The following is a 12,647-nucleotide window of genomic DNA, read 5'->3' as shown; positions in this document are numbered from 1 at the left end:
TCTCTCCCGATATCATCTGTCACCACTTGAGTATTGATCCCAAGACCAAACCAGTAAAACAGAAGGGAAGATCTTATGATGTTGAATGATATGAGGCGATGAAAGCAGAAGTTGAAAAACTCAAGGACATAGGCTTTGTCCGTGAAGTCAATTACCCAACATGGGTAGCAAATGTTGTCCTTGTTAAGAAAAATCCGACCAAGGAAAGTCTCATGCTTCAAAAGGTATTGTGGAGAATGTGTGTCGACTACACTGACCTAAACAAAGGATGCCCGAAGGATAGTTTCCCCCTTCCTCTCATTGATAGACTTAGACTCTACGGCAGGGTGTGAGCTCTTGAGCTTCATGGACGCTTATTCATGATACAACCAAATCTTTATGAACCCCTCAGACCAAGAACACACAGCTTTCACTACTGACAGGGGACTATATTGCTACAAAGTCATGCCTTTCGGCCTAAAGAATGCAGGAGCAACTTATCAGAGACTGGTCAATTCAATGTTCACCGAACAGGTTGGGAAGAGCATGGAAGTTTACGTTGATGATATGTTAGTCAAGAGCAAACATGCTGACCAACACATCACCAACTTATCTGAAACTTTCACCATTCTAAAGAGGTATCGAATGAGGTTGAACCCCAACAAATGTGCCTTCGGCGTGGGCTCTGGCAAATTCTTAGGCTTCATGATTAGCCAACGAGGCATTGAAGCTAACCCAGAAAAGATCAAAGCAATCCTCGACATGAAAGAGCGAGTAACTTCAAAAGACATCCAAAGCCTTACTGGCAATGTGGCAGCCTTAACCAGATTCATCTCTAAGGCCACAGACAGATGTGCTCCTTTCTTCAAAGTACTCAAGAGAAATAAGAAGTACATTACATGGACGGAGGAATGTGCCAAGGCATTCAGGAACCTCATAGAGTACATGAGTAAAGCCCCTCTGCTCTCCAAACCAGAAGTTGGTGACACTCTCATTATCTATCTATCGATTTCGGCTTCAGCAGTCAGTTCTGTTCTTATTCGAAAGGACAGTGGTGTCGAACGGCCCGTCTACTATGCTAGCAAGGCCCTACAAGATGCGGAGACACAATACTCCAACATTGAGAAATTAGCTCTAGCATTGGTCATGTCTGCTCGAAAACTTCGTCCTTATTTCCAAGCACACGCGATCATCATGCTTACTAATCACCTTCTTCGACAGATACTCCAGATTCCTGACACGTCTGGGCAAATGATCAAATGGGCGATAGCATTGGGTGAGTTTGACATCTCCTACCAACCAAAACCAGCCGAAAAAGGTCAAGCAGTAGCAGATTTCATCGCCGACTTCACATATCCTGTTGACATTACTTCTACACCTGAAGCAGTAGCTTCATTACCATCGGAAGCTCAGAAGATATAATCAACAACCCCAGTATGGAGTCTGTATATTGATGGCTCATCCAACCAACAGGGCTGCGGAGCAGGATTAGTCCTCACTACCCCTGACAAAGTGGCGATAGAATACGTTCTTCGTTTCAAATTCAAGGCATCGAACAACGAGGCCGAATACGAAGCCCTTCTAGCAGACTTACGTTTGGCCAAACATCTTGGGGTTAAACGAATTGATATCTTCAGTGACTCCCAATTAGTGGTCAACCAAGTCACAAACAACTGTGATGCTAAGGATAGCTCCATGGCAGCATATCTTGCGCAAACGCGACTTTTGCTCAAGCATTTCCACTACCAGATCACCCAAGTTCCTCGAGTGGCAAACAGTCATGCAGACGCTTTGGCTCGCCTCGCCTCGACAGTGGAAGACAAGATTGGGAGAAAAATTCATGTCGAATTATTGGCAGTACCAAGCACCATGGTCGCAGAAGTGTGCAATTTACAACAAGGAGATAGTTGGATTACCCCAATTTATAAATTCCTTGCTCATGGCACCCTCCCAATTGACAAAGTCCAAGCTAAGCAGATTCGATACAAGTCTGCCCGCTACCTGATCATTAATGACCAACTCTACAAGCACGGTTTTACCCTACCATACCTAAGATGCCTTACACCTGCGGAGGCGGAAATTGTCCTTCGGGAAATACATAGAGGAGTCTGCGGAGATCATGCTGGGTCTCGATCCCTAGCACATAAGACTTTTCGCCAAGGATACTATTGCCCAACACTCCACCAAGATGCCATCATAATATCTCGCTCATGTGATAAGTGTCAACCCTAAGCAACTATCCCTCACTCCCCTCCCGAGCCGCTCATTCCTATGATCAGGCCTTGGCCCTTCGCTCAATGGGGACTTGATTTGATCGGCCCAATGCCTGCAGGGAAGGGCAAGGTCTGCTATGCAATCGTTGCAGTTGACTACTTCACAAAGTGGGCTGAAGTAGAACCCTTGGCAACCATTACTGAGGGAAAAATAGAAGACTTCGTATGGAAGAACATCCTCTGCAGATTCGGCATTCCCAATGCGATAGTCACGAACAATGGGCGGCAGTTCGACAACAAGAAATTCAAGATGTTCTGCTCTAAGTTCAACATCAACTTATGTTTTGCCTCTCCAACCCATCCCCAGTCTAATGGACAAGTCGAGGCTGTTAACAAAATAATCAAGTGCACTCTGAAAACTAGCTTGGACAAAGCTAAAGGTTGTTGGCCAGAATTCGTACCCCAAGTTCTTTGGTCATACCGCACTTCATATCGGACTTCCACAAGAGAAACTCCATTCTCACTTGCTTTTGGTACAGAAGCAGTTGTCCCGGTTGAGCTTCAGCAAGCAACATACCGAATCTAGAATTACATGCAGAGTGAGAACGACAAACAACTCACCCTCAACCTGGATCTAGTCGAGGAACACAGAAATCAGGCTCACCTGAGGAATGTCGCCTACAAGCAGCGCATTTCCAACTACTACGACTCAAGGGTCAAACCTCACTCTTTCAAAGTGGGAGACTGGGTACTGAAGAAAAGATTACTCTGTGATAGGGTCCCGAGTGAAGGAACACTCAGTCCTAACTGGGACAGACCGTTCGAGGTCGTCGGCATCAGCCGCCCTGGCTCCTACAAGCTCAGAAGCTCAGACGGCAAGACCTTTGGCCATCCATGGAATGCTGACCACTTGAAGTACTATTACAAATAGACTCACATTGTACAAGTGTTAAGCTACAGCCATTCGGCATCCTATGTAACAAAGATCATTTGGTATGAATTCAATAAAGAGGTGATTTAGCCAACTCGGCCCTAAACTCTTTTACATTCTGAGCAATGAAACACTCAAGTGTTGAAGCTTCAACGCAAATGTTTCCAATACAAAATCAAATCTAAGTATGTGTCAACAAGACTATACAAAGGATCTATGCAAACATAGCCAAACATTCATCAATGATAGGGCAAACACTTGAAGCTTGATAATGCAAACACTTGAAGCTTGATAATACAAACACTTGCTTGATAATGCAAACACTCATAAACATGCAAAACAAAACAAAACAAAAAAAAAAAAAAAAAACTCTCAGGCTTATCACATGGCACATGCCATACAAACAATGCATGTAGAGTACATGCAGAAAGTGAAAGCACTTCTAGTCATCCTCATCTGAGGTTGAACCCCTGATCATATCACTCTGAGTCCTATCGCCATTTTCTGCATTTCCAAACTCATCATCACCCTGATGACTCTGCTCATCAGCACTAGCCTCATCACCAGACTCATCTGCACTGCTAGAATAAACGGCAAGGTCGAAGGTTTCACCTTTTCGATGATGCTCATCTATTTCTTCACGGTATTTTCGAAGAACGCTTCCATCATCATAACGATCAAGGACAGCCATCCATTTCCTTTTTTCAAAGTGAACTTCCCAGATACAGCGAGGTCTAAGGACATGGAGAAAGGCCGGGGAACCCAAGAACTCCTTCATAACAGCTTCATTCTAAGTCGGGATACTACTCTTCAGCTCAGAAACCTCAACCAAGGCACTATCCAACTCCCCTTTAACCTTGGAAACCTCGAGCATAATTGTCTCCAACTGTTTCTTAGTCGCCTCCAACTGTACCTTGAGTCTCAAGTTCTCACCTTTCCGCCTCTTCAAACTCTCAAAATGTTGATCCCTGACTTGGATGGCCTCAGTCAAAGCTTTGCTCGTCTTCTTGGCATCATTCATAAGCTGCTTATTCTCTTTCAGTTTCACCTTGCACCGTTCAGCTTCTCCCAGTCTGTCGTGATACTCAGCCATGACCTGCATGACAAGACGATCATCGCTACCAAAATAATGCTAATAAAGAGGAGAAAACAAGGAAATGACAAAGTAACACTCACATATGAAGACAGCTTCAACATCCGGTCACAATCCGATTCATCTTTAGCTAAAGGCTCTCCGAGCTCATCGAAAGTGAATCGACACCCTGCTAGGCAATTGTTGATATACCCAAAGTCCTTTGGCCGCATGGCAACCTTCAAATCTTTCTAAGGGACACTGCCAACCTCTTCTTTATCTTTACCCTTGCTGCTAGAACTAGGATCACCTTTCTGCCTAATGTGCTCCCTAACTGGAGGAAAGATAGGATTGATAGTAGGAAGAGGAGGCAACAATCGCCTATCTTCCCCGACAACTATGGTAGCAGCACATCCAATGGCCTCAGCTTCAGCTTTCTTCGTGGCAGCAACCTTGAGGACTTCTTCTCGAGACTTAGTTTTAATGATTGATCTCACTCGGTGCTTGCGAGCTTCCTTGTGAAACAGGATGTCTTCTGAAGGAACTAACATGGGCACTCTCCTTTTCTTGGTGCTAGTCTCCACTTTCTTGCCCACCTTCTCCACTGAACAAGGAAAATCAAAGTAAGGAATACCACATTATATATCTATATATATATATATATATATATATATATATATATATATATATATATAAAAAAAGGAAGAACAAGGATCAAGTGAGGATACAACTTACTCGCTCATCTCTGGCACTCGGAAACTAAGGGCTGGAAACCGTACTTTCGAAACAAGGGTCGTAGCTTACCCAAGTGTCTATCTTCTTTGGGCACCCTCATCACTTTCTCTACATCAGCTAGCTCCTGTCCGGAGAGTTTGATGGTGCCTCGTGTCACTGCATGAAGAAAAATCTTAGAAGCAAGAGAAAATCACAACAATAGCAAATAATGAGAAAATGGATACATTACAACTTACAGTTTGGAAGTGAGTAGGAACACGTCGCTCAGGCGTGACACCCTTAGCATGCTCCCAATCATTATAAATAAAGCACCAACGTTTCTTCCATGTGCAGTACGCCTTTCTCTTATCAAAGACAACACGCTCTCTCTTACTCCGACATGCACATTCGGCATAACCAGTACATGCTTTCACCGGGCGCATCTTATAACAGTAGCGCCACTGATGGAAGGAAGGCTCACCTAATCCACACTCTATCCAAATAATATAAAACCCGATCAAGGTATCCCAGAAACCAGGGTTGAGTTGCCTCGGTGCATAACCAATAAAAGACAGCATCCGTTGCAACCACGGATGCAAAGGTAAATTTACCCCCAAGGTCATTAATGTCTGGGTATAGAACATAACATGACCCGTGGGCGGCTCAGAAGGCAATTCTTCACAACGCACCAAACGTATTCCTACACTACGGGGGATACTACATGATCACCTTAGGGCCTCAAGCTGTTTTTCGCTATCTAACAAGTTATTTTCTAAATGGGCCACTGTGAACTCAGAGCAAAATATGGGTATGGCGTCACAAACAACCCCCTCACCCACTAGCATGGAGGAAGAACCAATATTAGCTAAGGTTTGACAATTGTGAGGATCAGAACGAAATATGGGTATGGCGTCATAAACAACCCTCTCACCCACTAGCATGGAGGAAGAACCAATATTGGCTAAGGTTTGACAATTGTGAGGATCATCCAACGTTTCTTTCATACCAGACTTTAACAAAGGCCATGAAGACCCTGACATGGCAGGCTCAAACCTAGAGTTAGAGCTAGGGGAGCCCTCATCACTAAGACTTCCAGACTCCGACATCTACAACAAACAGAAACAAACTCTATCACTACATGAATGATCAAAACATAAGGAAGCTCATAGGGCATGCAGAAAAGCTCAACCAGTTCATTATGTTCTTAACAAAATACATGAACACTCAAACAATTCAACAAGAATGAAAACATCCGATCTAGTGGAAAAGACTACCAACCTGAAGATGGTGCACCAAAGCAATGCTAGAATCCCTTTCAAGTAAAGAGCACTATGTCTTCAAAAATCACTACAAGATGAGCAAATGAAGGTAAGGTAAAGAATAGAAACTTATCCTTCTTATATATAGTTCAACATGGCTATTGATATTCAAAATTCAAATTCAAATTCAAACCGTGAGAAAGCCCCACATGGAAAATCTTCAAACTTCTAACACTAGGGAGTTTCAAATTTCAAATGTTTCAGTTCCCCCATTCAAAAAAAAAAAAAAAAAAAAATCCGAAGAGGGAACACAGTAGCTTCATCAATGGGATTCAACTACCAATCAAAAAAAAAAAAAAAAACTTCGCACTATCTTCATCAAGATAGTGCGAAGCACAATCAATTTATGGTGCCAACAAAAGCTTCATCAATGGAGGACAAATATCAATCTCAAAAGCTTCGCACTATCTTCATCAAAATAGTGTGAAGCAAAATCAATTTATGGTGCCAACAAAAGCTTCATTAATGGAGGACAAATATCAATCTCAAAAGCTTCGCATTATCTTCATCAAGATAGTGTGAAGCAAAATCAATTTATGGTGCCAACAAAAGCTTCACCTATAAAGCTTCAACACCAAAGCTTCACCTATAAAGCTTCAACCCCAAAGCTTCACCTATAAAGCTTCAACCCCAAAGCTTCACCTATCAAGGTTCAACCCCAAAGCTTCACATATAAAGCTTCAAACACAAAGCTTCACCTATAAAGCTTCAACACCAAAGCTTCACCTATCAAGCTTCAACCCCAAAGCTTCACCTATAAAGCTTCAAACACAAAGCTTCACCTATAAAGCTTCAACACCAAAGCTTCACCTATAAAGCTTCACCTATCAAGCTTCAACCCCAATGCTTCACCTACAATACAAAATTTCAACACCAAAACATATAAAAGCTTCGCACACTCTTCATCAAGATAGTGCGAAGCTAATTCAAGTTTTGTATCCTAAAAATAGCTTCAACTAGTCACGCTATATACCCAAGCAAAAATCTATAGTCAATAAACCTTACCTATTAAGCTATTTTCCAAACACAAAACCTTGTGACAAATAAATAAATTTTGTTCACAAAACCAAGATTCCCTTGAACCTGTACAAAAACACGGGTCAACGCAAACATTTGTTTTGTTCTACACCCACAACATCCCTGTCATAAACAAACAAGCAATTATGTATATGTTTCCAAACATATTATAATAAATCAAACAACAAGCCAAAATCCCAAGTTTAACTAGAAATCCAACCCAAGCAACCTCTTTCCCTCTCTTCCTCTTCCGCCTCCTTTCATCTATCAAATTTCTGCAACCTTTGCTCTTCTCCAGTGGAGCTGAATTTTGGATACCCTATATTTCTTGAGCAGATGAACAACTTTCAAGAAGGAATCGTTTCTGTTTGAGTGACGGAAATTAAAGTGTTGAGGCTCCAAACACGACAGTCGGATTCCCGGAAATTTAAAAGCTGCTGTGATCTTTCGAAGATCTGGAAATATTTAACCGTTAGTTCATCCTGCATTTTTGATATGTCATGAAAGAGATGATAAGGAACAACTTCGATGAAGAAAGTATGTTGATCTGAACAAGAGAAAATGGAGTTTCGAAGCTCAAAACAAGTCTGACAGGTTGACAGAAAAATGATGAACAGTTACTCATCATACCTGAATTTCTGGATTTGTACTGCTCCGATGGATCTCAAATTTGGATTTGTTGTAGCTGACAAGGTGAGGAACAACTTCAATGAAGAAAGTATGTTGAGCTGACCAAGAAAAAATGGAGTTTCGAAGCTCACAACAAGTCTGACACGTTGACAGAAAAATAATGAACAGTTACTCATCATACCTGAATTTCTAGATTTGTACTGCTCCGATGGATCTCAAATTTGGATATGTTGTAGCTGAAAAGGTGAGGAACAACTTCGATGAAGAAAGTATGTTGAGATGAACAAGAAAAAATGGAGTTTCGAAGCTCACAACAAGTCTGATGGGTTAACAGAAAATTGATGAACAGTTACTCATCATACCTGAATTTCTGGAGTTGTACTACTCCGATGGATCTCAAATTTGGATATGTTGTAGTTCACAAGATAAGGAACAACTTTCATGAAGACGACTTTGCGATCTGAGCTATAGAAAATGGTGTTATATTGCATCGACTCAGGCTGATTAGTGGAAACGAAAAGCAATTCCACCAAAAAAAAAAGCTCCCATACACCAAAGAAAAGATGAAAAAGAAGAATAACACAAAAAAGGGAGCTGGGTAGGACACAGGTACTCATCAAAAAGAGAGAAAAGCTACTAATTGCACTTGATCTTGTCTAGTCAGTAGCATGCAGCATCAAACACACAAAAGTTGGAAATATTTTTAGATAAGACATATACGAAGGTGTGACATCAAAACAAGGCTTCGTTACTTTGACAAATTAGTAACAAACAAGACACCTCATTTGGCAACTCTCCTCGCCTGAAGACTTGGGGGACTCCCACCATATGCTACTGCACCTTGATACTCGGAAGTTTCACAACCACTCAGTGACTTGGATTTTTCAAGTCTCCAACCGAGAAGTTTTCCTCACTCGGGAAATTAAGGGAACACTACCTCAAACTACATGCTTCACTCACAAAGCTTCAACAATACAAATTTCAACAAAAGAAAAAATTCAAAGAACTTTCTGAAGAAGGCTTTGGTGTATTTAACACAATATGTTGAAATGAAGCAAAGCTTATTTATTAATATTTCTGATAAGCCACAAATATGTACATATACATGAGTCAAAATAAACAAACAAAAGGGAGCCTTCACAAAGGTTGCTTAGGGTAAGTCTCAGCAGTCGGTAGAGCCCCAGAAAGAGAAAGCACCGGAGGGTGGTTATCCGGAGCCTCAGTACTGGACAGAACCCCAGAAGGAGGAGGCATTGGAGGTTGATCATTTGGAGCTTCATTATGCGGTACAACCCCAGAAGACGAAGGCAATAAATGCCTTTGGAACAAACCCACAAACCTTTTATGATCAAGTAAAGCCTGACCATCAAATTCCTGCATCTGGTCAAGCTTCCTCTTCATGTTTGTAGCATAGTCATGCATGAGCCTGTGCAACTGTTTATTCTCATGCTTGAGCCCTCTAATCTCCTGTTTGAGACTAATCACTTCAGCAGCCAATGATTCAACTTGGCGGGTTCTAGCAAATAGGCGTTGGGCCATATTAGACACAGAAGTTGTACACTGAACACTAAGAGCCAGAGAATCCTTAACAGCCAACTCATCAGACCGTTTGGAAAGTAGTCTGTTATCTTTGGGAGTGAGAAGGTTCCTGGCCACCACCGCAGCGGTCATATCATTCTTCATCACAGAATCCCCAACGGTAAGAGGACTAGTATAGGATATGAAGGATGGGCACCATATGTTGTCTGGAAAAGGCGTGGCTACCTCTTCTCCAAGGTTCAAGTCAAAACGACGGTCGGAGGGGCCAGACATTTTCAAAGGTGTTGAAGAGAGAAGAGGTCAGACAAATCAAGATCTTAGAAGTGCAAGAAGGGAGCTTCTACTGGTGGAGATTCAAGTGTGCTGTGGAACTTAATGCCAGCCTCTATAAAAATCTGCACTCGACGGAGCTTCAGAAATCGAAGAGGCGTTTGCTTTCTCAAAAGCTGGGCTGCTTAAAGACCACGAGGGCCGATCTCAAAAATCGAATAGGCGCTTCCTTTCTCAAAAGCTGGGCTACTCAGAGACCACGAGGGCCGATCTCAGAAATCGAAGAAGCACCTGCTTTTTCAGCCTCGTCAGCACCTGTCATATGCACACTCAGCTTTACGGAAATTACGGGTAATCTGTCGAAGATTTCTGGTGAAGTAGAAAGCACGCGAATCTTGTTGTTCAATCACCACACTCCACACGCACCATCAACTCCTCGGGTACCACATATAACTTTGCCAAAGATCTCTGACAAAGTTTAGGCACGAGAATTTCGAAGTTCCAGCTACCCTACTATTACCCACAAGGGTAAAGGAACATCACCACTGCTTGACAACTGGAAAGTCCCTATGTGTGTCGACCTCCGTGTTCCGTGGCAAGACAGGCTGGCAAGAACGTCCAACCTTTACTCACATTCGAGAAAAGATTCCCAACATAATTACTTTCTCAAAAACCGAAGCGGCACCGCTTTCCAAATCTCGAGAGCCAGATCCCCGACGGGATTGCTTGTTCGAAAACTGAAGAGGCACAGCTCTCAGAACTTCGAGAGCCAGATTTCCTTAGATAAAGCTTGTCTGTAATCTTCACACGCAACATCAGATTTCCAGATACCACATACCACTTTTTCAAAGTGCTCTGACAAAGTTAAAACAAGTGAAGCTGGCAGCTCCCACTACATTGCTGTGACCAAGAAGGGTAAAGGAATAGCATTACTACTTGCTATTGGGAAATCCCTATATACGTCGACCTCTCTCCTCCACGAACATGCAAACCTGCAAAAATGCTTAACCCTTTCTCGCATTCGAGAAGGCACCCTCAACATAACCTCTCGAAATACTCAGCTTTATTTCCCCCCGATAATACCTCAGCAAATAAGCCACGCCAAGAACAAGAGTATCTCATATCATCAGGGTCGAAAGCAAGAGTATCCCATATCATGCTTTCTCCTTGTCCTTGTCTTTGTCCTTGTCCACACCTGCAGGACAAGGAGAAAGAGAGCAGTCAGTCGGAACCTGAAATCAAACCTCCAATCTGGAACTGACTGCCTGAGACCTTTGCCTGGTTGCTTACTTAGCATTGCTCTCGAGTACTCATCCTCACCGGCAAATACCTCATGACAGTTGATCAGATATTGGCTCTTTACACTGAATCTTCCAAGCGTGGATAAGTCACTATGAAGGAATGTTCTGAAGGACCATTTAAATGCAAAGGTTGCACACCACTTCTGACATGCAAAAGATTGAAGCAGAAGGTTCAACGGTGAGCTGAAACGGATCACTACAGCACGACACCTTTCCATACCACATTCACTATTCTGTCAACAGCAAAAGTATCCAATATCATCAAGGTCGAACGTACTCTAGATTTGATGGACTTGTTTTGACCCTCAAATTCTTGAGTCGGCCTTATACTCTGGAGGGAACCAGAAAACCCTCCAGCCTAGTTCAAGAATAAGCCTATGGAAAGTTACTTCTTCAAAAGCAAAAGTATTTCATATCATCTCTTCTCCATTTGCTTCTCCTTATCCTTGGTGCTATTTATGACACAAGGAGAAGGAGAACAATCAACAGGAAGCCGAGGTCGAACCTCCGATCCAGGTTGCTTGCTTGGAAGTCTGATTGCTTACCTTGTCTGTTACCTCCTTCGACAAATCTCCTAGCTCGGCGACTTGGGGGACTCCTACTATAGGGTTTGTATCGCACTTAACCAAGCCCGAAACTACAAGTAAGCTTTAAGTGAAATTGCTACATTACCTTGTGCATCTTCATCGGTTAAAGATACCACCCTTGGATGGAGGAAAAGTACCTCCAGAGAAGATGCCACATCTACATATGAGACAGATAAGGCACGTGAAAATGATACCACACTTCGGTACTTAGAAGTTTCATGATTACTCAGTGGCTTGGATCTTGCAAGTCCTCAACGAAGGGGCTTCCCTCACTCGGGAACTTAGGGGAGCACTGTTTGTACCATACTTGACCAATCCCGAAACTACTGAGCACCAGTCAACGTTATACCGTCAAGAACCCAGAAGAGCTTCCCTTCAACCAGGAGGCCAATCACAATGTGACACGTGTTGACATCAAAAGCCAATCATAGCGCGACACGTGTCAACATCAGAAGCCAATCACAACACAACACGTGTCAATGTCAGAACAAAACTAGAAACTCTCTTCTATAAATAGGGATCATTCTCCCACAATAATCTCTAATGTCATTTTGTACTAAACTATTCACTAGAACTCACAAAAGGAGAGCTTGAACCTTTGTATTTGTGTAAACCCTTCACAATCAATGAGAACTCCTCTACTCCGTGAACGTAGCCAATCTGGGTGAACCACATACATCTTGTGTTTGCTTCCCTGTCCCTATTCATTTACATACTTATCTTCACTAGTGATCGAAGCAACCAAGCGAAGGTCACAAACCTGACACTTTCTGTTGTACCAAAGTCCTCGCTGATTTTGTGCATCAACATCCTTAATACTCCCCCTCAAGTTGGAGTGTATGTTAATAACACCCAACTTGCTAAGTAAAACTTCGAACTGTGTTGAACTCAACGGCTTAGTGAATATATCAGCTGGTTGATCAGTTGTCCGTATGTAAGCCATGCGTATCATTCCTTCTTGAATCTTTTCTCGTACTAGATGACAATCGATTTCTATGTGCTTCGTTCGTTCATGGAAAACAGGATTTGAAGCTATGTGTAATGCTGCTTGATTGTCACAAAATAACTTGACTAG

The 12,647-nt window shown here is 42.5% G+C and overlaps 1 pseudogene; it reads right to left on the bottom strand.

The window, feature by feature from the left end:
• Positions 1–3,565: 3,565 nt before the first annotated feature.
• On the bottom strand, positions 3,566–5,754 carry LOC126597756 (uncharacterized; annotated as a pseudogene).
• Between the last annotated feature and the right edge of the window lie 6,893 nt (positions 5,755–12,647).

This window comes from Malus sylvestris, chromosome 13 (assembly GCF_916048215.2).
Source record: "Malus sylvestris chromosome 13, drMalSylv7.2, whole genome shotgun sequence".
NCBI lineage: Eukaryota > Viridiplantae > Streptophyta > Magnoliopsida > Rosales > Rosaceae > Malus > Malus sylvestris.
Note: the sequence above shows the minus strand (reverse complement) of the source record. Positions and strands in the feature narration are given on the sequence as shown.